Genomic DNA, 24,825 nt, shown 5'->3' on the forward strand with positions numbered 1-24,825 from the left:
ACTGGATGGTAACAAACCACAAACCCTAATGATTATTCAAACGGGTTTGATATTCTGAACAAAAGGAACTCAACCATGCTTGTAGTCACTTCCCTCCCTTCCCCCTGACTCAGCAGACATTTTAGGTTTCAGAGTGACACACAGTGACATTCCTGGAATCTTATTTTATAGATTTAAGACTCCAGAGGTGAGTTACAAAAATTATAGAAAGAATCTTTATGAAGAGTAAAAGATTAATCCTACTGAATTTGAATCTGAACCTGCCTGGGTAAAGCAGAGTGTGGGAATGCCAGTTCAGTCCCCTGCCACAGAAACTCTCCCCACCCAAGCAGGACGTCATCATCACAATTCACTATCATTGGCTGAACAGATGCAAAATGCTGGACATTGTCACTAGCTCCTTGTGAATACAGCAGCCTTTACAGCTGTCAAAGACGCTTTCATGGTTGTCAACTAAACCACAAATGAACTAAAAACATACCCAGCTTATGTTGAGAATAGATTCTCACCTGAGACCATTTGAGAACACTACAGGATTTGTACATGCCGTTAGTCAATTATATAGTTATTTTATGGTATAACACTTAATTTTGTTAAATCCTAGTTACTTAAAAAGTTGACTAATTTGTCTGTGCATTTCATGGCAATTAGTTCATTTCTGTCACTGTATTAAGGAGTTCAAGATCACAGACAATCCAATTAATCATTTTTCAAGGTATTTACCGAGGAATAACAATGAACTGGTAAGACACTGGGGTATTGGAGGTGAAGTTCCATGGAGTTATATCAATATCCTTGGGGTCAATGAGAGGCTTCAAGATAAAGTTCTGCAAAATCGTTGTCAGTAGCAAAAATAGCTTCGTCCGAGCCAGACCCTCTCCCACGCAACTCTGTTTCCCTGCAATGAAAAAGGAATATTGAAGAGATGCTGGAGATCTTTCTTTCCAGCATTTTACAGGCTGTTTCTATACATGGAGGATAATGGAAGTCACTTCAAGTTCAGGATGGTAGGAAAGCATTTGGGGCTTAAGAAGCCATTCAAAGATTGTTTTAAGGTCTGAGTTCCATATATTAAGCAATCTTTTTAAATCCAGTTTGGGGAGAGGGTTGGAAAGATTATGCACTTCCCAAGTTAGCTAATAGGTGTTAAGGGGGGAGTAACGTGGTGGTTATTGAGTAACAAGTAAGGAGGGGCAGGCAGGATCATGAGTAGGTGGCTGAAGGAATAATTCATCATGGATTCATTGACACCAGACACCCACCAGAAAAGCATGAAGTTGCCAAGCAGAGCAAGAAAGGAGTATGTGTAGTGCGTCCGAAAAGTCACTTCAGACAGCTAGCGGGAAGTAACACTGCTTAAAGGCTGATAGATGTTATACCAGCATGAGAGCTTCATGGACCACCTGAAAACACTCTGCAAACAGTGTGAGCCAGCAGAGTCGTCAAGGCAAAGCTAGAAGACAGTCTGGGAGCTGAAACAAACATGGATACCTTTACCTATAGAAAAAGGCATGAAGAAGTCACTCTTCTTGAAGGCACCATTTTCATCCAAGAAATGCCCAGGGTTAAATTGCTCTGGCTTTGGAAATGCCTTGCTGTCATATAGGACTGATTTCAGGGCAGGGAATATCGTGGTGCCCTAAATTAGCAAACACAGATAAACAGAGTTAAAGTGGACACTGTCCAAAGCAGAGAAACCTTCAAAGTTCAGAGCTGGACAGTGGGCCCCATCTTGGTTTTTCTTTATTTCCTTGCAGCTCCTGAACTTCACGTTTTCAACCAGAAGAAGAAATATTAAAATTCCATGAGAAGAGCTAATCCCACTGAAGTCCACAGGGAAATCCTGAAGTCTCTTCAGAGGGGTTGCTCCTATTTGATTACCATCCTGAATTCAACATCAACAAGTTTGGGGAGAGTTTGGCTAAGATCCAGAAGTTTCACTTGCACCTCTGAACTCGTGCTCTGAAGCATTTGAAGTTTCCTTGTCAAGATACTGTATTCATCACACCGACAGTTTCCCTGTAATTTGTAATGAAGCTAAAAGCCCCATGCAATTTTACAGTGCAACTCACAGTCAGCAACCCCGCCCCTGAGTATAGTGAGTTCTGGTCATTTTAACTCCTCAACAGGTTCAGAGTTTGGTGGAAATTAGATCTGGGTAAAATTGATCAGACAAATACAGTTTATACACCAGAAATGCAGTTTCAGCTGATCTGAAACTATTTGCAAATTTAGCCCAATTAGTTTTGGCTGGGAAAAAGTTATTCGCTTCAGGTTTCAGAGTAACAGCCATGTTAGTCTGTATTCGCGAAAAGAAAAGGAGTACTTGTGGCACCTTAGAGACTAACCAATTTATTTGAGCATAAGCTTTCGTGAGCTACAGCTCACTTCATCGCATGCATACTGTGGAAAGTGTAGAAGATCTTTTTATACACACACAGCATGAAAAAATACCTCCCCACACCCCACTCTCCTGCTGGTAGTAGCTTATCTAAAGTGATCACTCTCCTTACAATGTGTATGATGATCAAGTTGGGCCATTTCCAGCACAAATCCAGGGTTTAACAAGAATGTCTGGGAGGGGGGGGAGGTAGGAATAAACAAGGGGAAATAGGTTACCTTGCATAATGTCTTAGCCACTCCCAGGCTCTATTCAAGCCTAAGTTAATTGTATCCAATTTGCAAATTAATTCCAATTCAACAGTCTCTCGCTGGAGTCTGGTTTTGAAGTTTTTTTGTTGTAATATCGCAACTTTCATGTCTAATCGCGTGACCAGAGAGATTGAAGTGTTCTCCGACTGGTTTATGAATGTTAAAATTCTTGACATCTGATTTGTGTCCATTTATTCTTTTACGTAGAGACTGTCCAGTCTGACCAATGTACATGGCGGAGGGGCATTGCTGGCACATGATGGCATATCACATTGGTGGATGTGCAGGTGAACGAGCCTCTGATAGTGTGGCTGATGTGATTAGGCCCTGTGATGGTGTCCCCTGAATAGATATGTGGGCACAGTTGGCAACAGGCTTTGTTGCAAGGATAGGTTCCTGGGTTAGTGGTTCTGTTGTGTGGTATGTGGTTGCTGGTGAGTATTTGCTTCAGGTTGGGGGGCTGTCTGTAGGCAAGGACTGGCCTGTCTCCCAAGATTTGTGAGAGTGTTGGGTCATCCTTCAGGATAGGTTGTAGAATGATCGCTTTAGATAAGCTATTACCAGCAGGAGAGTGGGGTGGGGGGAAGTATTTTTTCATGCTTTGTGTGTATAAAAAGATCTTCTACACTTTCCACAGTATGCATCTGATGAAGTGAGCTGTAGCTCACGAAAGCTTATGTTCAAATAAATTGGTTAGTCTCTAAGGTGCCACAAGTACTCCTTTTCTTTTTATTTGCTTCAGAAAACACACATGAGTAGGGGTGTGTGTCTCCCTATAACTTTTAGGCCAGAGGCTAAGGTACTTGGGATGTGAGAGACTCATGTTTGAATCCCCAATTTGGAGCAGCAACTTGAACTCAGATCTCCCCCACCCCCCACCACCCCCATCTAAAATGGGGATTCTAACCTCCAAGCTCTCAGATATTGCAGGATAGGCTCCTTTCAATCTCTCCTTATGAAGCTGTTCCACTTTTTATTAACATTTAAATATCCACTGAGCCAGCGAGAAAGGCACTCACCCGGGTGGCAGGAGATGTGGATTCAAATCCCTCGTCAGAGTCAAGCAGAGGGAAAATTTCAATCCACATTTCTTACCTCCCAGGTTTTTGGCCTAATGAAAATAGGAACAGCTTCACCAGGAGGGCTTGAGAACAGAATAACCTAAATGCTGGTGATTAGGGCACTCAGCTGGTAAGGGGAAGACCTGCACTTGAGTTCCTGCTTCACTGAATATTTAAAGTATTGATACAAAACAGAATAGCTTCAGCGAGAGCTATTGAGGACTCTCCCCAGCATAGTCTGTAGCTTGGTGCTTAGGATACTTACTGGGGAAATCTGAGTTCAAATCCTTGCTCCAGAGTGGGGGTGCAAATCTAGGTCTCCCACATCCAGGGAAAGTGCCCTATCCATTGGGCTAAAGCTTTAAAGAAGGGGGATAAAACCCACACCAAGATTTCTGAAGTAGACCAGATTTTTCCAACTTGCTGACAAATTGCAAATATTTTCAGAAGCTAAATGAATATTTTTTCTGGGTGTGTGTGGTTTTTTTTTTTTTTTTTTTTGGGCAGTAAGGGGTGGGCGCTTGCTGCCTGAACTGAGTTCAGTAAACTAGGATCATCTGACTAACAATAAGAGCCTGACTCAATTTTACAGAAACCTCAGCCTTGAAGAGTGGTTTGTTTTGTGGCGTGTATTTATCTGTACCGGTTTGCATTCAATTCCAGTAATGGGCAAAGGTGTGGGGAGCTCTGATCCTTTTTAAACTTATTCATTCATTGCTCATTTGCGTGTGCCATTTTGTTTTCATCTGAACGAACAGTGTCAAGAAGTTTCCCCAGAAACACTCCCCTTTCCCCTCAAAAAAGAGGGGAATGATTGCACGCGTTGGTGTGGTACCAATATCTTAGCTGCACATCATTGCTAAAGTTATTCTCTATTCCATATCTTACTGCTACACAACTAGGCTCTCAAACCCTCTTTTGGATGGAAACCCTAACCTGCAGACTACCAAAGTCTTTTCAGCTGCATACAGAGGCTTGGAAAGTTTCAGTATAATTGGTACATTCCTGGCAATTATTTAAAATTCCTACCACACAAAAACTGGCCAAACTATTTCTATTGTGAACAACTCAAAATTAAAAAGAGAAAAAGGCGGAAGAACTGGCCCTTTCACAGAAACACCGAGAACTGACCTTAGGGATAATGTATTGTCTAGTCACAGCATGTGGGGCACCAAGAGGGGTGAGAGAGATGAATCTTTGGATCTCATGGACCACAGCATCTGTATAGGGCATCTGGCTTCGATATGCCATGCAGGGTCTCCGGCTTCGGCCGATCACACAGTCAATCTCTACATGAACCTTCTCTGTCATGAAATTAATGAGGTTTAACACCAAGACGAAAGAACAGGATTCGCATAGATTTGCCCAACAGTCTGTTGCTCTGCCCGCAGAACACAAGTCTCAGCAGATGGACATTGGGAATATTAAAAAAAAGTCAAATTTTGTGTTACAGAAACTACTGTACTTCACAGCTATGACAAAGGGCCAATAATATAATTACAGGGCAGTGATATTGTTCATACCTGGTTCTGTTACTAACTAGAGCACAATGTAAAGTTATCACCAGTGCATCTAAATATCTATTAAGCAAGAGAGTCCCAAAGCATCTCCCCCCCCGTCAAGGCCATTTGCTAATCTGAAGTTGGAAGCCCACGAGGTGGGAATTAGCACTGGATATAGCTGTTTTTTTAGCACTGGCAGAGCTTTGATTTAAGCCCTTACATAATCCTGTCCTCTACAAGTCCATTAAATCCAAAGACAAAACAACTTTGCCTTCATTCAAGGGGAAGGGGCCTGTTTGACAGCCCTGGAATGTGAAAGCATCTATTACCCACAGAACAGGCACAGCCTGGTCCGTAGCAGTGCAGGCTTTTCTTTTACTAACACTGCAGTTAAACACCCACAGCTGGCCATGTTTGCTGACTCAGGAAGAGGGAGGGTCCCACAGCCCAAGCTAAAACATCTACACCACAGTTAAACAGCACCGTAGCCCAAGCCCTGTGAGCCAGACACAGCGGACTCGGGCCAGCCACAGATGTTTAATTGTAGCGTAGACATGCAGATACGCTTCCCTTATCAGAGAACCTGAACACTGATCTGGATTTGAGAGAGGAATTCAATCACAACAGCCCAGTCAGCCTTTGGATCCTCTCCTCAGATTACTTGTCCCCATATTGGCATTGGCATGGGGACAAGTAATGTCTATTGTACTGGTGCTTTTTGGATGAGAACTTCTGCTTGCAGGGAACTGGAGTAAGAAAGTCCCCCAACACATCTTCAACTCACTTCACATGAACTCACAGTCACACAGGTCACTGCCAACCCAGGCCAGATGTGATCTGGTGATTTAAAGGGGGAGGCTCTGCTTCTATTTACTGATCTATAGAGCCATGCACTCCTCACATCTCACCAAGACTTAACATTGTGTGTGTGTTACCTTCTATTTCTGGGTATTTCATAAGAAGCAGGAGTCCATGTTTCAGGATGGTACTGGTTGTCCCTGTTCCGGCAAAGAATAAGCCTAATGTTCTTCTTAACAAGCTCTCCGTGGTAAATTCTGACTGGCTGTTCTGTTGCTCCTGCAAAAAAGTTTGGTACAGATGGCTGATAATTGATTGTAAAAGCATTGGATCTATTGTCACAAGCTAAAGAAGTCTCATTTTCTACCCAAAATGTGACCCACCTTGCATCGTTATACAAATCGTACAGAAATGGGCCATAGTACTGGAGATTACAGCAGCATTATTGCAGTGCTTTGGGCCATTTCTGTTCACTAAGTTGGTTTTAAATGAGGTGAGTAGGGCTTCCCCCTTTATATTATAATTTCCTTGTCACCCTTTAGGGGCTTCTGAAAAGCCACGTACTCTGTTGTTCCTTAACAAATAAATAGCACTGATATGTATAACCCACTCCACAGTAAAGGGGAAGGGCTGCAGCTATCACCTACCTGTTTTATTTTGATGAGGAAAGCATTGATGAAGTCTCGAGGGCCACTGGGCTCCAGAGAGACTCTGTGCATCTCCACTCTTTCCAGAACAAACTTTCTCAACTCCTCAAAGTGTTTAAAGATTCTCTGGTGAGGCCCAGGAATGTAATCCATGAGAGTTGGGAAAAAATTGTACAGCTGTAAAGATTGAAAGAAAAACACATCTTGGTTTTCCTGGGCAGAGAAGCTTCCTTCATAGTATTTACTCAAATGACTTAACTACAGCAGCAGACTCTTCTGTGACACCTTATTTTCTAAATGGATTCTAAAGAACTTTGAAAACTTTACCAACCCACATTACCCAATGCATATATATTCCACACAAAAAGTGCAGTGACATTCAGTTACATTAGCTAAAAGACTCTCCATTATTTTCAAAATAAAACCATCCACAATAGACACATCCTGTTCTTGAAAAATCACACTGCAGTGCACTATCTTCACCCTTTTATTTTTACTAGCGAGCGGTAGCACATTATAGATTTTCAAAGGGAAATTTACTTTAGTTGTGCTGAGGTTGAATTTCAGAGACCCACATTCTCTGCCAATGTAACTCCATTGATTTCAAATGAGTTATGCCAGCAGACAGTTTGGCCCTTCATTTGGTACATTTAGTGAGGTTTTCTGGAAGGGGGCATGGAGGTGAGTGACTGAGCTGGAAGTGAAAAGGAGTTTATTTTGGAGGTGAGGAATATGATCACATTCACTATCATGCTGCTTATGTGATAAGGCATGTGATTGGTGTGGATGTTAATATTTTAACTGGCAACTTCCTTGATTTTTACCGATAATGTTGATAGTGAATATCCTTAAGCAAATTTAATTCTGAGCTAATGATGTGTTTTGTGTGGGAATTTAAACTATACTTAGAAACAAGTTTGAGGCTGGGTTTGGTAGTAGCTACAGCCTAGCAAGAAGGAGACGATTATGGGAATCTGAAATAACACTTTTTTATGGAAAATTAATAGTTAAAGAAAGAAATCTCTGTCCTCTCCCCCAGTACAAAGGAGAAGAATGGAATAAACTCCTGAACATACCACTGTCCAGGGGGAGCGCTGGAGCTTGTTACTTTCCTCTATGAGATTTATTAAAGTCACAAACTTCTTATCTTCATAGTCAAACTGGTCCCCAAAGACGATGGCGCAGATGATGTTGGAGACGGCGTGGGTGAGGAAGAGGGTGGGGTCAAAGGGCCGCCCTGGAACAAAACAAAACTCAAAAAGAGCCAGTTTTAATTCAGTGTCTTCACCCTCAGCATCAGAGTCAGTGGCAGCACGAGGACATTGTGGATCTCCAACCATATGGCAAGAGTCAAAGTGGGGCTGACAGCAATATTCCCTGAGGAGGGTGGGTTAGGGCTGCCCCAATCCCCCCTCTTACCTCTCACATGCTAAATTAAACACGTGCCACTTTTTTTTCTTGGCAATCAGTTTTCACTCTGTCTGCTCTGCTGCACTCTGCCGGGCGCACTCTGGTCTGACCAGGGGCCATCAGTGCCTCTCTGGGTGACACGTGCCTGTCTGTCTTGGGACCCATTTCACAGAAAGGATCCCAATCTGCTCACAACAGGATCCTGCTCAGAGGACTCTGCCTGAGCCATTGCTTGTGTTGTTGTAGTATCATCACTAACTCCCAGAGCGCAGCAATCTCCCCTTGGCACTGCCAGGCTAGGCCGTGCAGCGTAAACGCACGATTGCTGTGCTAGGGAAGGAATAAAGGCTCCCAGCACAACAGCAGAGGAGATGGGGCTGCTTTCTGCCCTCTGTGTGCACTAAGCAGGCCCTACAGCTCAGCTAACATAGCTGGGGAGGCTGAATTTCCCACTGGCTCACCAGTGACATCTTAGCTTCCATTTCAGGTTCTTCCTTCCTCAAAAGCACAAGGAACACACGGGGCTGGTAACTGAGAGCTAACCTGGGGCTGCAGCATCAGAGGGACCAGCACAATATTCCTGGGAATTATGGGCAAGAGATCACCCCTCTGACTTGAGGCCACAGTGCTCATGGGGAACATCCAGAAGCAGCATTTTCTTCATGCACCAGACCCCTACTCATGTCCCTCATCCGTCGATTCTCTTTGACTCATTCCCAACAGCAACAGCTGCCCTTGGCTCAGGTGCACAAGTAGCAGCACTAATGGGGTACCAGGGGTGGGGAAGGGGCTCAGTGCATTCTCCTCTCCCGCTCACAATTCACCAGATGGGCAGAGCCAACTTCAGTTTAGCCCTTAGTGTTGCATTAAATATTGCAAAGAGGCAGGATGGTCTGTGGTTAAGGCAGTGGCCTGGGTCTCAGGAAATCTGGGAACAATTCCCAGCTCTGCTGCAGACATCCCAGGTGTGACCTCGAGCAAGTCACTTTATCTCTCTGTGTCTCAGCTTTCCATTTCTTAAATAAGGGAAACAATCCTGTAATTATTTGGGTTCCTCAGAGCTGGAGTACACCAAAGCCCCAAGGTACCAATAGTGCGCCAGTCATACTATGATTCAGAGGCAAGTGCTTTAGGCCTTCAGCAGCTAGGCCTTGTAGGTGCTAGCCCTGGTGGGGGCCCAACAGCCACTCAGACCCACGGCTCAGGAAAAGGGAATGGGGTCAGGGCTGGCAGCAAAGGGTGCAGATACCCTAGGTACAGAGGTTTAAACAGTTACAGTTCCCAGTGAGGCCTAGAGGTTGCTGTTTGGCCCTGGGGCAGTCCAGGCGGGAGTCTGGGTCCTTCAGGGCTCATGCCTGGCACACCCTCTCCAGCGCAGTCTTTGTTCTAGCAAATAGGAGCTTTCAGGTTTCCAGGCCAGGCTCCGTTAGTGTCTCTCATTGGGCTCCTCTGCACTGGCTCCCTGCCCAGCTGCTGCTACTCCCCCATTGACTAGGGTTGCTGACTTTCTAATCACACAAAACCGAACATCCCTGTCCCAAGGCCCCACCCCTGCTGGCTCCAACCCTCTCCTTCTGTCGCTCATTCTTCCCTACCCTTACTCATTTTCACTGGGCTGGGGCAGGGGTGTGGGAGGGGAGTGAGCTGGGGGTGCAGGCTCTGGGATGGGAATGAGGGGTTTGGGGTGCAGGAGGGTGGGGAAGATGTGGGAAGGGGTTCAGGGGTCCTGGCGGCACATAGTGCTAGTCCATGTGGCAGTCTTGGTGCCAGCAGGGCGCTCTGTGCTCTTCCTGTGGCCTCAGATTCTCCTGTATCACTGGATCCTTTTTGTTTTGCTCACTCATTGGCTCGCCTCAGCCCAGACTACAGAATTCCCTCCCTGGTACTGTTACAGGTTCACCTCCCACTGTTGGTGATTCTCTTTGTTGTTCATTTCAGTTCCTTCTGATAAAGCCACACCTGGCTATGCCATATGATGGTTTGCTGCCACTCAATGAGACACATGCTAGCGTTCGCCCTGGCCTGGTCCTCTCCAGTGCTCTGGGAGTCAACCTCTCAGCTGACTGTGGCTTTCTCAATCATTGCTTCGGCTCTTTCATTCATTCATTCATTCTCAATCATTGTGGCAAGTTGATCATATCTTCATTTCAGTAAGGACCCAAGTGGGTTTTAGCCTGTTGTAATGTAGCACAAAACTGTTTCCACTGAGGACAATGGATTGTATCCAAAATACCTTTGATGCCTGGCTGACCACCCTGTATGAGCCCCTGTACTTTTGCTGCAACTTAGCACTCAAACTCCTTTTCCTTCTGTGGACCCAAACCAGTTCACCCTCCTGGTATATCTGACCAGTCCCCTTTAAATCTTAGGGCTCCTTCTGTCTCTAGGTGGCCCTGATGAGGCTTTATTGCTTGGACAGCAGTGCTGAGGATGCCTGTCAAGTGCTAGGTACTCTGTGGGATTAGTATACTCATCTGTCATGGCTACCCCATCCAGCAGTTCTGCTAGGAGGGTGGTCACATGCCCAAACATCACATTATATGGTGTGTATCCCAGGGACAACTGCACATTAGTCCTGTAGGTCATCATGACCCAGAGAAAGAAAACTGTCCCACTTCTGTTGACTGGCATCTACAACATAGCTGCAAATGTACAGTTCAGATGCTCCACCTGGCAGAGACCTGGGTGTGGCTCGTCATGCCTACTGCTCAGAGCAGGAGTTGGTAGCCAGGATTAGGAGACTAGGAGTCCAGGGTCAGACCCAGAGGTCAGGTGCCAGAGCCAAAGTCAAAAGTCAAGAATTGGAGCCGAAGGTCGGAGCCAGGTTACTTGGAACGAGGCAAGGCAGGAGCAGGAGCTATCACAACCATGGGCAAATGCTTTGAGCAGCCACCAAAGTGTTGCTGCAGCTGGGCTTGAGAGCTAGTCCGCTGACTCTTCCACTGGGTAGGTGGTGTAGCTAATCAGGCAGCCTATCACAGGCCAGCTGCCCTCGTTAGGTTGCCCAGAGACCGACTCTGCTGCAGCCCCTGATTCCTGACAACAACAGCCCATCTGTCGGTGGGTGGTAAGGTGTAGTACAGGTCTTATTTATCTCAAGGAGGTCACGCACCCCTCAGAATAAGCATGATTCAAAATTTTCGCCATTGGTCAGTATGCAAGGAGTGAGGTTAGTAACCATTTGGATAAATTGGAGAGAGTCCAGCAAAGGGCAACAAAAATGATTAGGGGTCTAGAACACATGACTTATGAGGAGAGGCTGAGGGAGCTGGGATTGTTTAGCCTGCAGAAGAGAAGAATGAGGGGGGATTTGATAGCTGCTTTCAACTACCTGAAAGGGGGTTCCAAAGAGGATGGCTCTAGACTGTTCTCAATGGTAGCAGATGACAGAACGAGGAGTAATGGTCTCAAGTTGCAGTGGGGGAGGTTTAGGTTGGATATTAGGAAAAACTTTTTCACTAAGAGGGTGGTGAAACACTGGAATCTGTTACCTAGGGAGGTGGTAGAATCTCCTTCCTTAGAGGTTTTTAAGGTCAGGCTTGACAAAGCCCTGGCTGGGATGATTTAACTGGGAATTGGTCCTGCTTCAAGCAGGGGGTTGGACTAGATGACCTTCAGGGGTCCCTTCCAACCCTGATATTCTATGATTCTATGATTTGTGCTTCTCGATCAGGCAGTGGATGAGCCTCTACCCACTCAGAGAAGTAGCCTGCTCTCACAAAGGCATACTGACTGACTCTCCCAGAATAACCATAGCTACCATTTCCAGAGCGTGGCTTGTCTGTCATAGGTGCTCTGGGTGTGGGATGATCGGTCTTATGAGCCCCACAGGTATAACAAGACATCCATGGTCCCTAAGTGACCTGCACCATCCAGGCCAGTAGCATCAACTTCAAACCCTTTGGCTAAGCTTCTCCATCCCCAAATGTCCCTGAAAGGGGGTCAGCACCCGCCTCTCATGAGTGCCCCCTTTTCTCTGGCTAATATGCCTGCGATCACAATCTTTTTTCAGGGCAGCACCCTCCTCTCGCAGGCGGCCCCCTTTGCTTGGTTTGTTGGGTGTGAGCCTGCTTTTGTTCTTATCTCAGGGTGGCACCCGCCTCTCATAACCGCCCTCCTTGCAAGCACTGTCCAGGCTCAGTCTCCTGGACAGAGCATCAGCATTCATGTACTGTTACCCTGGACAGTGCCTCATCTGGTACTGGAACTGAGCCAGCTGTTCCAGCCACCAGCACAATTGTCCTTGGGAACCATGGAAATTATAAAGCCCCCGGAGGGAACCATGATCTGTTCTTCACAGGAATTCTTTCCACAGCAGGAAGTGGCAAACATATTTTGTGAAGGTCACCACTGTCAGCAGCTCTGCATTAGCCATGGAGTAGGTCTGCTCTGCTTTGTTCAGCATCCTGCTGATGTTTGCAATTACTCTTTCCTTGTCTCCCTATGGTTGAGTCAAGACAGCACCAATACCAACTTCATTGCCATCTGTGTCTAGAATGGATGGTAGCTGGGGATCTCAGTAGGCCCATATTGTTACAGACATGACCCTCCACTTTTGTTCTAGAAAGGCTTCTTGGCAGGACTAGTCCACTCAAACATCCACCTCATCTCTGCCAACTTGAGCAGTGGCTGTGCAATTGTGGCAAAACAAATAATGACTTTCCAGTAGTATGAAACCAGGCCAATGAAATGCTGCTCCTCAGTGAGAGGACTTGGTACTGACCAGGACTGGATGGCTTCACCACCAACATCCCTTGAGATCATATGCCCCAGGTAATTTACTTTGTCACAGAAAAAAATTGCATTTTGCTGAATTCACATTTAAGTTGGCTTGGCGTAGCCTCTCCAGCACAGCTCCCAACTTCTGCGGGTGCTTCTCAAATGACCTCCCAGTGATGTCATGAAAATACACCGGGCAAGAGGTTTCCTGCATGTCTGCCAGGATGGCATCCATATAGTCCCCTGCTTAGCAGATCCATTACACTTCCTTCCTCCACTTTTTATTTTTCATGTCTATTTCAAATGTGTGCTGCTTGCAGTACAGAACAGTCCTTCCTATCTGTTTAGTATAGCATACACACAATAAAGCCCCAATCTTGGGATCTGTACTCACTACTGGAATATAAATAGTAATAATTAGTGGGTCACTTATAAAGCACTGTCCATTTACACAGTGATTCCCAATCACTCCTGTGGGAGCCCATCATTATAGAATGTAGGTGCCAAATTTGTATCAGACGTGTAGCAGAGATGAAAATGAGAATAAGCAAACTCTAGGCCTGGGTGTCTCATTAACACAGCAGACTGAAGATAAATGGATCCACTCTAACCTGGTTCACTGTCTTAGCTTCTGAAAACTCTAGACAAACATTTTCCCATTTGCTCACTAGCCATAGATCAGTGGGTAGAAAACATGGGGAACAACAGCCAGAAAAGGTCATCTTTAGATCTTTGCCCACATACTTTTGTATTGTGCAGCTAAAGGCTTTAGTTAGAAAAGGTTTGAACCAAACAGTTAATATCATGAAAAACAGAAAGACTTTAACTGACTCTTTAATTCTAATTTCCAACAGACATAAAGTTGATCCTCACCGTGAGTGTTTTGAGCCTTTCCACCAGGAAATGGGCTTCCTCCAGGATTCGCTCTTCAGTGCTCTTATTCCCCATCCCAAAATTCTTCAAGGTGGTGAGGGTAAATTGGCGTAGCCGCTTCCACGGCACCCCATTGTTGAAAGGAATACCTGAAAAAGGGAAGAGAATGGGAAAGAAAGGAGGGAGGGGCCAGACTTTCAAACCCATCCAAACACTGTTTATTCAAAGTTTCAGAGGAACATAAGATTGGAAGGGACCTTCCGGGTCACTGAGTCCAGTCCCCTGCTATAGCAGTCAACGCTGTCATACAATCCTGTTCATAAACTTTTGAGTTTATGACCTTGAACTCAAATTTTATTTGTATCTGTGTTCTGCTTGGGAGACTGTGTTACACAGTCATCACTTCCTATTTTATCTGCTTGATATGTTTATTAACCACAATATTCTACACATTAAACTCATTGCAGTTTCAGAGCAGTTATGAGGAAGAAAAATAATTCAATTCATTACTGTCATGAGGTGCAGCTGGGCCCCTCTAGCTTCTGCTCCTGCTCTGCAGACAAACCAGCCAGAGACCTCTGCATTGGTGTAATCACGGGTGCTCTTTATTTACAGGTTATTTTCCCACCACCTTGTAGCTACAAACAGCTTCAGTCTTGCAGCCAGCAGCGATGAGCTCCTACTCCCTCTATTCTCTGTCTCCTCCCTTTCCTTCTCCCCTTGGCTTCCTTCCTGCCAGGCTTTATGTAGCCCCTAGCTAATGAGGCCGGCAGCTGTTCCCCGTTTACCACTCAGGCCTGGGCTTACTCAGCCAGTTCCAATTCCCCTTTCTTGATTGGAGTGGGTATGACAGAGGCCTGGCTCAGAGTTTCTTAGCCAATACCCTGTCACAATTAATATGTCCAATACCTGTAGTTTGTTCTCTAACAGAGCGTGGCCCATCACAGTAATGACATTTCTTCCAGTCACAGTAATTAGAGCAATGTATGTGTATTGGTACAAACTAAAAATATGAAGTAAACTGGGAAACACATTAGTTTGCCAAATTTTAACGATTTTGGGCTAAAATTTTTCTCTCTCTGTGTCTCAGGTTGAACGTTTTTTGAATATTTCAGCCGAAGTCTTCAGCCATTTCCACGAACAAGGTTGGGGAAAATATGTTGTTCTGCCTATGTTAAAAAATGCTGGGACCTTTTTTTTGAGAAACTCTAGCACTCCCATTTGTCAGAGGTGGGATTTGAAATTTGGCTAGGGGCTGGCCTTTGTGTCAATGTGTGACTTTGCCATCCCCATGAAAATCTACCCAAATGTCACTAAGTTATAAGCCCTTGAAAAATCGCATTTCACACATTGTCAGTAGAGACTTACAGTTTAGTGGCTAAAGTCTCCAAAGATACTATCATCACTGGACATACACCAGCACCACTCAGCTCCTAGTGCTGGTCCACATATAAAGATGACAACCTACTACTGTTATCGGTTACTCCATTAGCTCAAGTGGCAGAGGTCTGTGCAGTGAATCTAAAGGTTCCAGCCCTGCTGGTGACCCATGTAGGTGTTAATATGATGCCACATGATGGAATTTTTGTTTTTTCAGTTTGCTATTTTAAAAACCTAGGGAATTACACACCAAAAACTATTTAAAAAAACATTAAGGTTTGCACATACTCAGTAGAGACCTTAGGATTTAGTGCAGGGGAGGGCAAACTAGGGCCCGCAGGCTGGATCCGGCCTGTCAAGGCTTTCAATCCGGCCCACAGGACTGCCAGCCCCATGTCACTGCAGGGCTAAGGCAGAGTCCCTGCCTGCCCTAGCCCCGCACCGATCCTGGAAGCAGCCGGCACCATGTCCCTGCGGCCCCTGGGAGAGGGGGTGGCAGAGGGCTCCGTGCGCTGCCCTCATCTGCAGGCACTGCCTCCTGCAGCTCCCATTGGCCGGGAATGGGGAACCATGGCCAATTGGAGCTTCAGGGGTGGTACCCATAGGCAAGGGCAACACGTGGCAGAGCTGCCTGCCCCACCCCACCCCAGGAGCCACTGCTGGACATGTTGACCACTTCCGGGAGTGGCACAGGGCCAGGGCAGGCAGGGAGACTGCCAGAGCCCGCACCCTGAACCCTTCCTGCACCCCTCACCACAACCCCCTGCCCTGAGCCCCCTTACCCTCTACCTTGAGTCCCCTCCTGCACTCCGCACCCCTTCCTGCACCCCAACCCCCTGTCCCTGCCCTACATTCATGGCCCTGCATACAATTTCCCCACCCAGATGTGGCCCTCGGGCCAAAAAGTTTGCCCACCCCTGGATTAGTGGCTAAAATAACAGAACATTCTGTCCTCTCAGCTCCTAGTGTTGAGCATTCTATGCATGTACCATGTTCACAGAGCAACTGAGCATGCTCTATTCCAGGACTAGAGGGGAAAGCCAGACTGTCCCTCTAATTGCAGCTGGGAGTGGGGGGGTCAAGGAGACTGGGACTAAGAGCTGGGGGAGGGAGAGGAGTCTGGGTCTGAATGGGTCAGAAGACTGGGACAGGGAGCTGGGAAACAGGGGGTATTGGGACCCAGTTGGCAGGGATGGAAGGAGAACTCACTCAGATCAGATGAGGAACGGGGGCATGAGTGGGTGCTATGCAAGGAGACTGGGACCGTGAATCAGTGCAAGGGGGAAAAGGGAAGATGGGCAACCTATCTGACAAGGAGCCAGGGTGCAGGGGGAGAACTGGGACTGGCTTGGCAAAGAAACTGGGACAAGAGCCGGTGAAGGGGGAGACTAGGAGAAGGAAACTGGATGGGATGGGAATGACGAGAAGCCAGAGTGGGAAATTGGGACTGACTGGACAAGGAGATGGGCTCTGGGGGTAGGGAGAATGAGACGAGTTAGAATGAGGGCAGTGGGGAGCCTGGGCCTTGGACAGGGAGCCCAGAGGGGAGAAACTGGGCAAGGAGACTGGGGCTGGGATGAGAAATATGAATAAGGAAGGCAAGGAGAATGGGACTGGGAAGAGGAGGTAGGGGTGGGACAAGAAAGGACTGGGGACAGGGATATAGATTGGAGGGGACAGGGCAAAAGTAGTCAAGCTTGGGGGGAACAGGCAGAAGGGTCTGTAACTACTAGAAAACACTCCCCTTAGAGACTGGAATGGAACCCGACATTCCTGAGACTCACCGCTTGTCTACTGTCAACAAATATCTGTGAAACCTACTGGCAAAGTCTATATCTCATCTCCATCTACCACTGTTCCATACAGAAAACACTATTGCTATCAGTTCCTCCATTAGTTCAAGGGGCAGAGGTCTGTACCAGGCAGCTAAAGATTCCAACCTTGTTGATGAACCATGCGGGAGTCAATATGAGGCCAGATGATGGAATTTTTGCTTTTTGAAAATGCTAGGAAATTACACACAAAAAACTACTTTAAAGCGACATTAACATTGCAAAGTCAAGCACTCAAAAGTTAGGAAATGCCAGAATTAAGATTGTGGGGACAACCCTATCCTGTGCCTTTATGATGCAGTCATGAAATCTATGAGACACACATTATTTTTTCTACAGGGTGCCCTGTCTCATTGCAGAGCAGAGGATGAACCTGATTTGTCAATGAATCGGGGTACCATAGTGGAGGAGTCTGGTGTCTGTGCCTTATTTGTTGCGGAAGCTGGGAGAAGTGCCATGAATGAGGAAGAGAACTGCAGGAAGAGAAAGGATGGTCTCATGAACATGCAGTAGAATGCTGCCCCAGAGAACTGGATACTACCCTTCTACCTGCCACCGCATTCCTATGTGATGCTACTAGACAGGTCTCTTCAACCAAATTTTTTTCAGGTAGTCGCTATCCGTGTGTTCCTCATTTTCTGGGTGCCCAGCTTGAGCCCCTGGAGTGCTGAGCACCCCCACAGCTACTCAAGTCAATGGGAGCTGTGCTTTGAACATCCATAAAGCTGACCCCTCTGAAAAAATCAGGTCATAGAAGGTTAGGGTTGGAAGGGACCTCAAGAGGTGATCTGGTCCAATCTCCTGCTTGAAGCAGGACCAATCCCCAATTTTTGCCCCAGATCCCTAAATGACCCCCTCAAGGATTGAACTCACAACCCTGGGTTTAGCAGGCCAATGCTCAAACCACTGAGCTGTCCCTCCCCACTTTAAACAGACCAGTCCTGGGCATCTCAAAATGGGACACCCAAAATGAGTGGACATTTTTTTAACTTTAATCTCTCTGCCTCAGTTCCCGAGCTGTAAAATGGGGATGATAATACCCCCTCATCTCCCAGGGGTGTCGTGAAGATACATTAATAAATATTTGTGAATCTCTCATGTGCTACAGTGATTAACTCCATAAAAAAAGCCCATGAGGAAGTTAATAATTCTGCCACAAGACATCAGATTTAAAGTCACACAGGTCACCTTAATTTTGCATTTCCTTACATTCAAGGACTTGACTTTGCGGCCTGCTTTCTTTTAACATAGTTTTTAATGTGTAATAAAGTAACTACACGAGCAGGTTTTTTCTCAGGCATTGTAACTGTAATGCATGAATGAAACAAACCGCTTTCCGAAAGAGGACATCTTGGTGTTCCCTTAGTTATTACTCCCTCACTGCCAAAGAATCTCAAAAAACTGAGAGCCCCACGTTGTAGCCCAGTGGGTTAGGTTGTCTTTCTTATATTCACTGCTACTGTAGCCCAGTGAGCTAGCTTGTCTTTATTATATTTACTGCTTTGCATTATATTCTGCTTTGCATTATATTCAGCAGTAATGCTAGAAATCTACAGGCCTAGATCCTGTAAGACATTAGCTTCAGCAAGTTAACATAAGGCTTGAGGCCTATGAACTTTGAACGGATAAACTTTGCACAGATAAAGGGCACAACAGAAAACCCCAAGTATTTGGGGAGCTGAAAATAGAGTTTAAAGGGAAGCTCTGACCTCAGGTAAATATTTCAACCACAGAAGTGTCCTGGCAATGAACTGACTTACATAACAGGTACACGAGATACATCTTAGGCTAGCCTGCTTGCTTGCCTGCCTATATATCTTTTCTTATTTTCTTATGGGTTTGATTATTTGTTTTATTATAATAGATTTATAGGTCTATATTAGAGTATACTTTGGCTGTAAAACAAGGGACCTGCAGGCCACATCCTGTATGTTGAGCTAAGGCAAAGTTAGCATACAGACGTTTGGGGCCTTTCACCTTGATAGACTGTGATGAGATAAAGCATAAGCTCCATGTATGGCTGTGACCTTTAACTTAGAGGATGTGTTAAAGCAGATTGGCATAGGGGCTTTCCTAAATTCAGACCCTTTTAAACGTAAACAGGTACACCACAACTTGGAACTTGGAAAGAACTGAAATAACCAGTTAGGACAAAAATAATAAATGTGATACCTAATCACAAGAGGCCATGGTAACGAATGGAAGTATAGGATAATAAGTTGAGATCACTGATAAACCAACCTATACGAAAAAGACACTCCAACCTTAGTAAGGTGAGGAAATACAAATTAGGAAAAGGGGAGAAATCCCCTACTGAATATACATCAAACATAGCGGCATTAGCATAACACATTATAAAATTGGCATCCCAGCCTAGGGGCAGTAGGAGAGAGAGATGTAGTCCTTAGGAGGTGCCAGAATGATGGCCACTGGTGATGATGAGGGAGGTGATGAGGAAGATGATGGCTAACATTTCAGATTATTCTGCAAGGGATGGTGTGAGTATAGGGGTGTGCAGATGTACATTCTGTAGTATCTCTATCTACCTTACTGAGCTGGGGTGTTTGTGACAGTACTAAATGTATTAATAAACTATATTTGTAAATATAAAAGAGTTCCTAGAGTGTGAGTGTTGCAACTGTGCACATCAGGGTTCCCAACTGTACAATAATTTTAATAATTCTGGGCCTGATCTTGGGGGGAAGAACCTGGCAACCCTCAAAGTGATAACGGGGAATTCTTAAGTAATCTATATAGTGAATACATAATCTAAAGATCAGGCAACAAAGTGAAACAATAATAAAAACAATCCTCCACCGCTCCTGGGACGTACCTAGTCCAGTGAGGACCGGCAGCGGCACAGCTACAACGGCGCAAGTGGTGCAGTCACCAGGGCCCAGGAGTTTATGGGGGCCCAACCGGATGGAGCAGTGCTCCAGCACGGCACCTGGAGCATGGAGTCGGATGGAGGAGCAGCCGGGCCAGCTCTGAGTGGCACTGCGACTGGGCACTCAGGTTTGGACTGGCTGCCCTTTGTCATGACAAAGGAGTAGCCAGCCCAAACCTGAGTGGTGCTGCAACCCTGTGCACCAAGTCTCAACCCCACTCATCACTCCAGTTGGATTCAGGCCACGTGAGTGTGGGGTGGGAGATGGGCACCCCTGAGCAGCCAGGATTGGGAGGAGCAGCCCTAGCCTCAGATGGCAGTGGAACGCTGAACTGCGGGGGCACCGGTGAGTGGCCAGGAAGGTCTCGGGGCAGTAGGTGAAGGGCTGGAGGGCCAGTTGTTGAGGTGCTATAGGGTGAGTGGGGAGCGTCCGTGAGCTGCAGGGTAAGGGATTAAGGGCAAGTGGGGTGAGATGTGAGGAATGTGGGGGGAAATAGGGGATTTTGGGGGTGATGAGGTGAGTTGTAGGCTGGGATGTTAGGTGGGCAGTGAGGGAAGTTGCGTGCTATGGCCGGTTATTGGAAAAAGGGCATCCGAATCTATTCTTGGACCAGGACCCTCTGGGGCCTTGTTACACCACTGAGCAGGGAAAGAAGGGGATAGGAATTCATGAGTTGTTCTGACCCTCTTGGCCTGTCCAGCTCTGGTCTCCTGGCTGTATTCTGGCCCTTCTTTTGTGCAATGGCCTAGTTACTGCCTCTCACTCACCTTTAATGAGATGTTATGACCCATTCATGTCAGGGAGCTAGTGGAGTAACAGGGAAGGGAACCAATCTTTGCTACTGTTCTAAATGAAACTCCAGCTGCTTCCCCTTTTGTCTCCTCAGTGGTGTTCTCCACATACAGCGAACATCGGCTCTATATGCTGATGTTACTGGAAATTTACCTTTTTCAAATACTGGCATACATCCTCTTTCACTGAACTCATCCCCTTGATCAACGAACGCTTCCTTCACAACCTCATGTCCATACAGCACCACAACCCGCTCTGAGCCCAAATATATCGTGAAAATCGGGCCTTACTTTGCACTGAGCTGTCAAAGTTAACACACAAAGCCAGCACATTTTAACATAAATCCACTTAATTAAAAATAAGAATGTAAGCAGATCAAATTACAAATTAATGAAAGAGCTCATATGTGGCTAAGATAATACTAGTCAGAGTTTACTATTCTGACTTGGGAATTGCCTGACTTTTGCTTCAATTTCTAATCTTGATGTTCTGTTAACAATGTGTTTTTCCTAGAGAGATAGAGTGAGTGTGAAAGAAGGGTCATTCTATCTGTGTTATATAATTATCTCATACTGCTGGTAGTTGCGGGTCCTGTCATTTGTGAGCTCTAGCAATTTGCTAGACAATTCAGTTCTACTCTGAAAAATGATTGTGTACAAATGACACTTCTAATGCCACAGAACTCCTGCCTCCATTTATTCATAGTAACATCGGCTGACTTTATAATGACAAGACAGTTTTTCCTTATTCCTGTCAGCCCTGCAAAACCAGAGAGAGAGAGAGAGATTCTGGTTCCCCTTTTACATTATCAATAGACTTACTGCCTAATTTCCAATCCCTTACACCTGTGCAAATCAACCACAAAGGAGTTACATATCATAGAATCACGGAATATCAGGGTTGGAAGGGATCTCAGGAGGTCATCTAGTCTAACTCCCTGCTCAAAGCAGGACCAATCCCCAACTAAATCATCCCATATCTGTAACTCTTTAGGGTAGGATTCAATGAGAATGAGGTTGAACAGATGTAACTGGGGGCAGAGTTTCTCCTGTTTAATTTTTATTATTTGCGATGGTGAGCGAGAAGGAAAGAAATCAATGTGGCCGTCAGATCCCAGGCTGTGGATTGCCTTTCGCACGTGAGACGATGGTATTTGAGATTATAATTATAGTGAAACAATAGCATGGAGCAGAACGAGGCTATTTTTTCAAAGCTGACCTGCAGCTGACACCTTACCGTCCCCCGTGAAGCAGGCAAATATTATTACAACAATTTTACAGATGGGGAAATTGAGGCAGAGAGCGCTTAGGTGACTTACTTGGATGCACACATGGGCTACATCTGCACTTGGGGACAGGGGTTTGATTCCCAACTCGAGCAGACCTACTCATGCCAGCTCTCATTGAGCTAGCTCACTAAGAACAGTAGCCTAGCCATAGTAGCACTGCGAGTGGCATGGGCTAGCTGCTCCACATACATACCCAAGAGGTAGAAGTAGATTTATGCTTCGGGTGGCTAGCCCATGCTTCCACAGCTATTACTATTTTTAGCACACTAGCTTGATGGCATAAGTCCATCCATGTGAGCTGGGAATCAGACCCCTAGCTCCAAGTGTAGATGGAGCTGGAGTCTGTTGCAGAGGTAGGAATAAAAACCAGGTCTGACTGCTGTTTCTCGACAGAACCCACTACTAGACCACTCCCCCAACAGTGTGATTGTCTATACAGATTGTAGTGAAGCTGGGTAGGTATATTCTGGATTACCTGTGACTAAGACACCTATATTAAAAGGCATATGTTAACATGAACAGTTTATATCTATCATTCAAGATTGATTGTTTTTGTGGGAAAAAAAATTAAGACTGAACTTTGAGGAGCTAAGTGACATGGGATTGCCACTGTGTAAATGCCAGACATTTCACAGAGTTCTGCTTGAGCTAGGCTCTACTTAACCTCCACCTACAACCAAACAATGGATGACAAACAAGCATTTTTACCTCATGGACTGATCGGGGCAAGTTCTTTGTATTCAGCTGCGGCGCGTTTCCTATGATGGGAAAAGCAACAGGGCCAGGCGGCAGCTTCCCACTTCCAGACATCTTTTTTCCATGCTGAAAGGAAAAGAAGGCAAGAGATGCACATTGCCAGAAAAATAGTTGTTTCTCCCAGAGGCTCTATTATAGAGTGTAGCAATTATTCTGGATTCTAGCAGGGAGTTGACTGGTATTTCAGAATCCACACTTTATATATTGTACAGTGGAACAGAGCATGCAAGCCAATAGCCGATCTCAATTTCTCTTGGTAAACTAGATTAGTCACTGTCCAGCAAAAGATACCTAATATCAAAATAGGAATTATCTCCTTTGAAACTTTATTTGTATAGCATGTGTGTTTGCACCTCAAGTCTTTGTTCCCCAGGTATTTGTCCAAAGAGGACAAAAGTTAATCATAAAGTGAATCTCTCTAAAGCTGTCCAGACTTCCATGGACTTCTCTAGTTTTGATAAATATTGCATGGAGGCATGCTGTTAGCTGAAATATTACATACTTATACTGACAAAAACCTTGGTTAACACATAGTTAAGGTTGTCCCAAAGTATACTGTTGTAGGATATGTAATATTTAGAATGTATATTTTAGATGTCAGAACATATCAAAAGATGCCAACTTGTCTGGCAATTAAAGAGAACAGCCAGGTGAAAAGCTGAGCTAGCAACTTCATCATGTGGCCACCCTCATCAGAAGTTTGATCAGGAAAACAACCGAGTTAGCAAACTAATCATAGTGTTAGGCAGAAAGATGATTACCCAATATATAAAGAATAGCTTTGTAAAATGTATGTAAAGCAAACACCTGAAAATGGGGGTGCACTTGCATTTAACCCTATGTTATGCCCTATTTCATGGACTGATCGCTCACTGAAGCAGCAAATAAATGACATACTTTCTTCAGCTCAAGAGCCGGTCTGTGAACCTGTGTGGGCTGGATAGTGGGGAAAAGAACCAGTGAACAATTGTGTCCTTCTAGAACACTGAGTTCAGCAAAACTCAAACTTCTCAAAAACCTGACACTGAAGCGTATTTTAAATGCAAACTTGTGAAAACCAGGTAATTTAGAGTTAAGGTATCACCCACAAAATCATAACTGCCTCCCTGGGGCTGGGAATCATCTGTATTCGCTCCAGCTGCAGTCACTGAGGTTGGGGCTAACTGTATGGAATGGTGGAAGGGTTAGCTGGAGCAGCTGGCCAGAGCTGTGATTGTGATATGAAATGAATGGAGGGGGGGCCATGCAAGCCCCTCAAAGCAAAACAGTGCGTGTGTCCACCTTGAGAGAGCCAGTATGCCTCATGTTAGCACTGCCTTGTGTAGACTGTGGCCATGTCTACACTACAAAGTTTTGCCAATGCGCGTTACATTGGTGTACAGCTGCCGGAGTTAGTACGTTGATTGTGTGTGTGCGTACTTGGCTCCCTGTGTCAGCTCCGCATGTACCAGCCAAGAGTGCTTGTGCCAATGCATGGGGTGATGAGCTATGGGTAGATCTCCCACTAAGCAACCCACCACTGTTCAGCGCACTGTTGTTTGGGTAGTTTTGGCAATGCATGGCGGGGCATAAACAAGTCCTATACAGGTGACTGGGCTCAAGGCGACAACATCCCATAATGCTGTGTTCTCCATCCCATAATATCATCTCTATCCCTATGATTTTCATGCCTACTTTCGCTTTCCCACAAACCTGTGTGGGACTGGTTGCTGTTCGCCATCTCTGACAGACGCACGGAGCCTGCACAGTTCTACACGAGTGTCATGAGTGTTGCAAGCACAGGACTCATAATGCTCCGGTATTTGCAGAGCTGCGTGAAGTACTGCGGGGAAGAGGATGAGTTTCTGGGAGTCAGTTTGCGGTGAGACATAGGGAGAATTAATTCACGGTGATTGTTGGTGTTCAGGGAGCAGCTGCAGATGGCGGCACACCACTTCTGGGCCCAAGCAACGAACGCTGGCTGGTGGGATTGCATGGCAGTGCAGGTTTGGGATGACAAGCAGTGGCGGCAGAACTTTCAGATGCACAAGGCCACATTCCTGGATCTAGAGTAACAGCCGTGTTAGTCTGTCTTTGCAAAAAGAAAAGGAGGACTTGTGGCACCTTAGAGACTAACCAATTTATTTGAGCATGAGCTTTCGTGAGCTACAGCTCACTTCAAGTGAGCTGTAGCTCACGAAAGCTCATGCTCAAATAAATTGGTTAGTCTCTAAGGTGCCACAAGTAC

At 45.7% G+C, this 24,825-nt stretch overlaps 1 pseudogene; it reads right to left on the reverse strand.

The window, feature by feature from the left end:
* Nucleotides 1-719: 719 nt before the first annotated feature.
* LOC144268170 (cytochrome P450 2H2-like) lies at nt 720-24,318 on the reverse strand (annotated as a pseudogene).
* Nucleotides 24,319-24,825: the final 507 nt, after the last annotated feature.

The sequence above is a fragment of the Eretmochelys imbricata genome, chromosome 7 (genome assembly GCF_965152235.1).
Source record: "Eretmochelys imbricata isolate rEreImb1 chromosome 7, rEreImb1.hap1, whole genome shotgun sequence".
Classification (NCBI taxonomy): domain Eukaryota; kingdom Metazoa; phylum Chordata; order Testudines; family Cheloniidae; genus Eretmochelys; species Eretmochelys imbricata.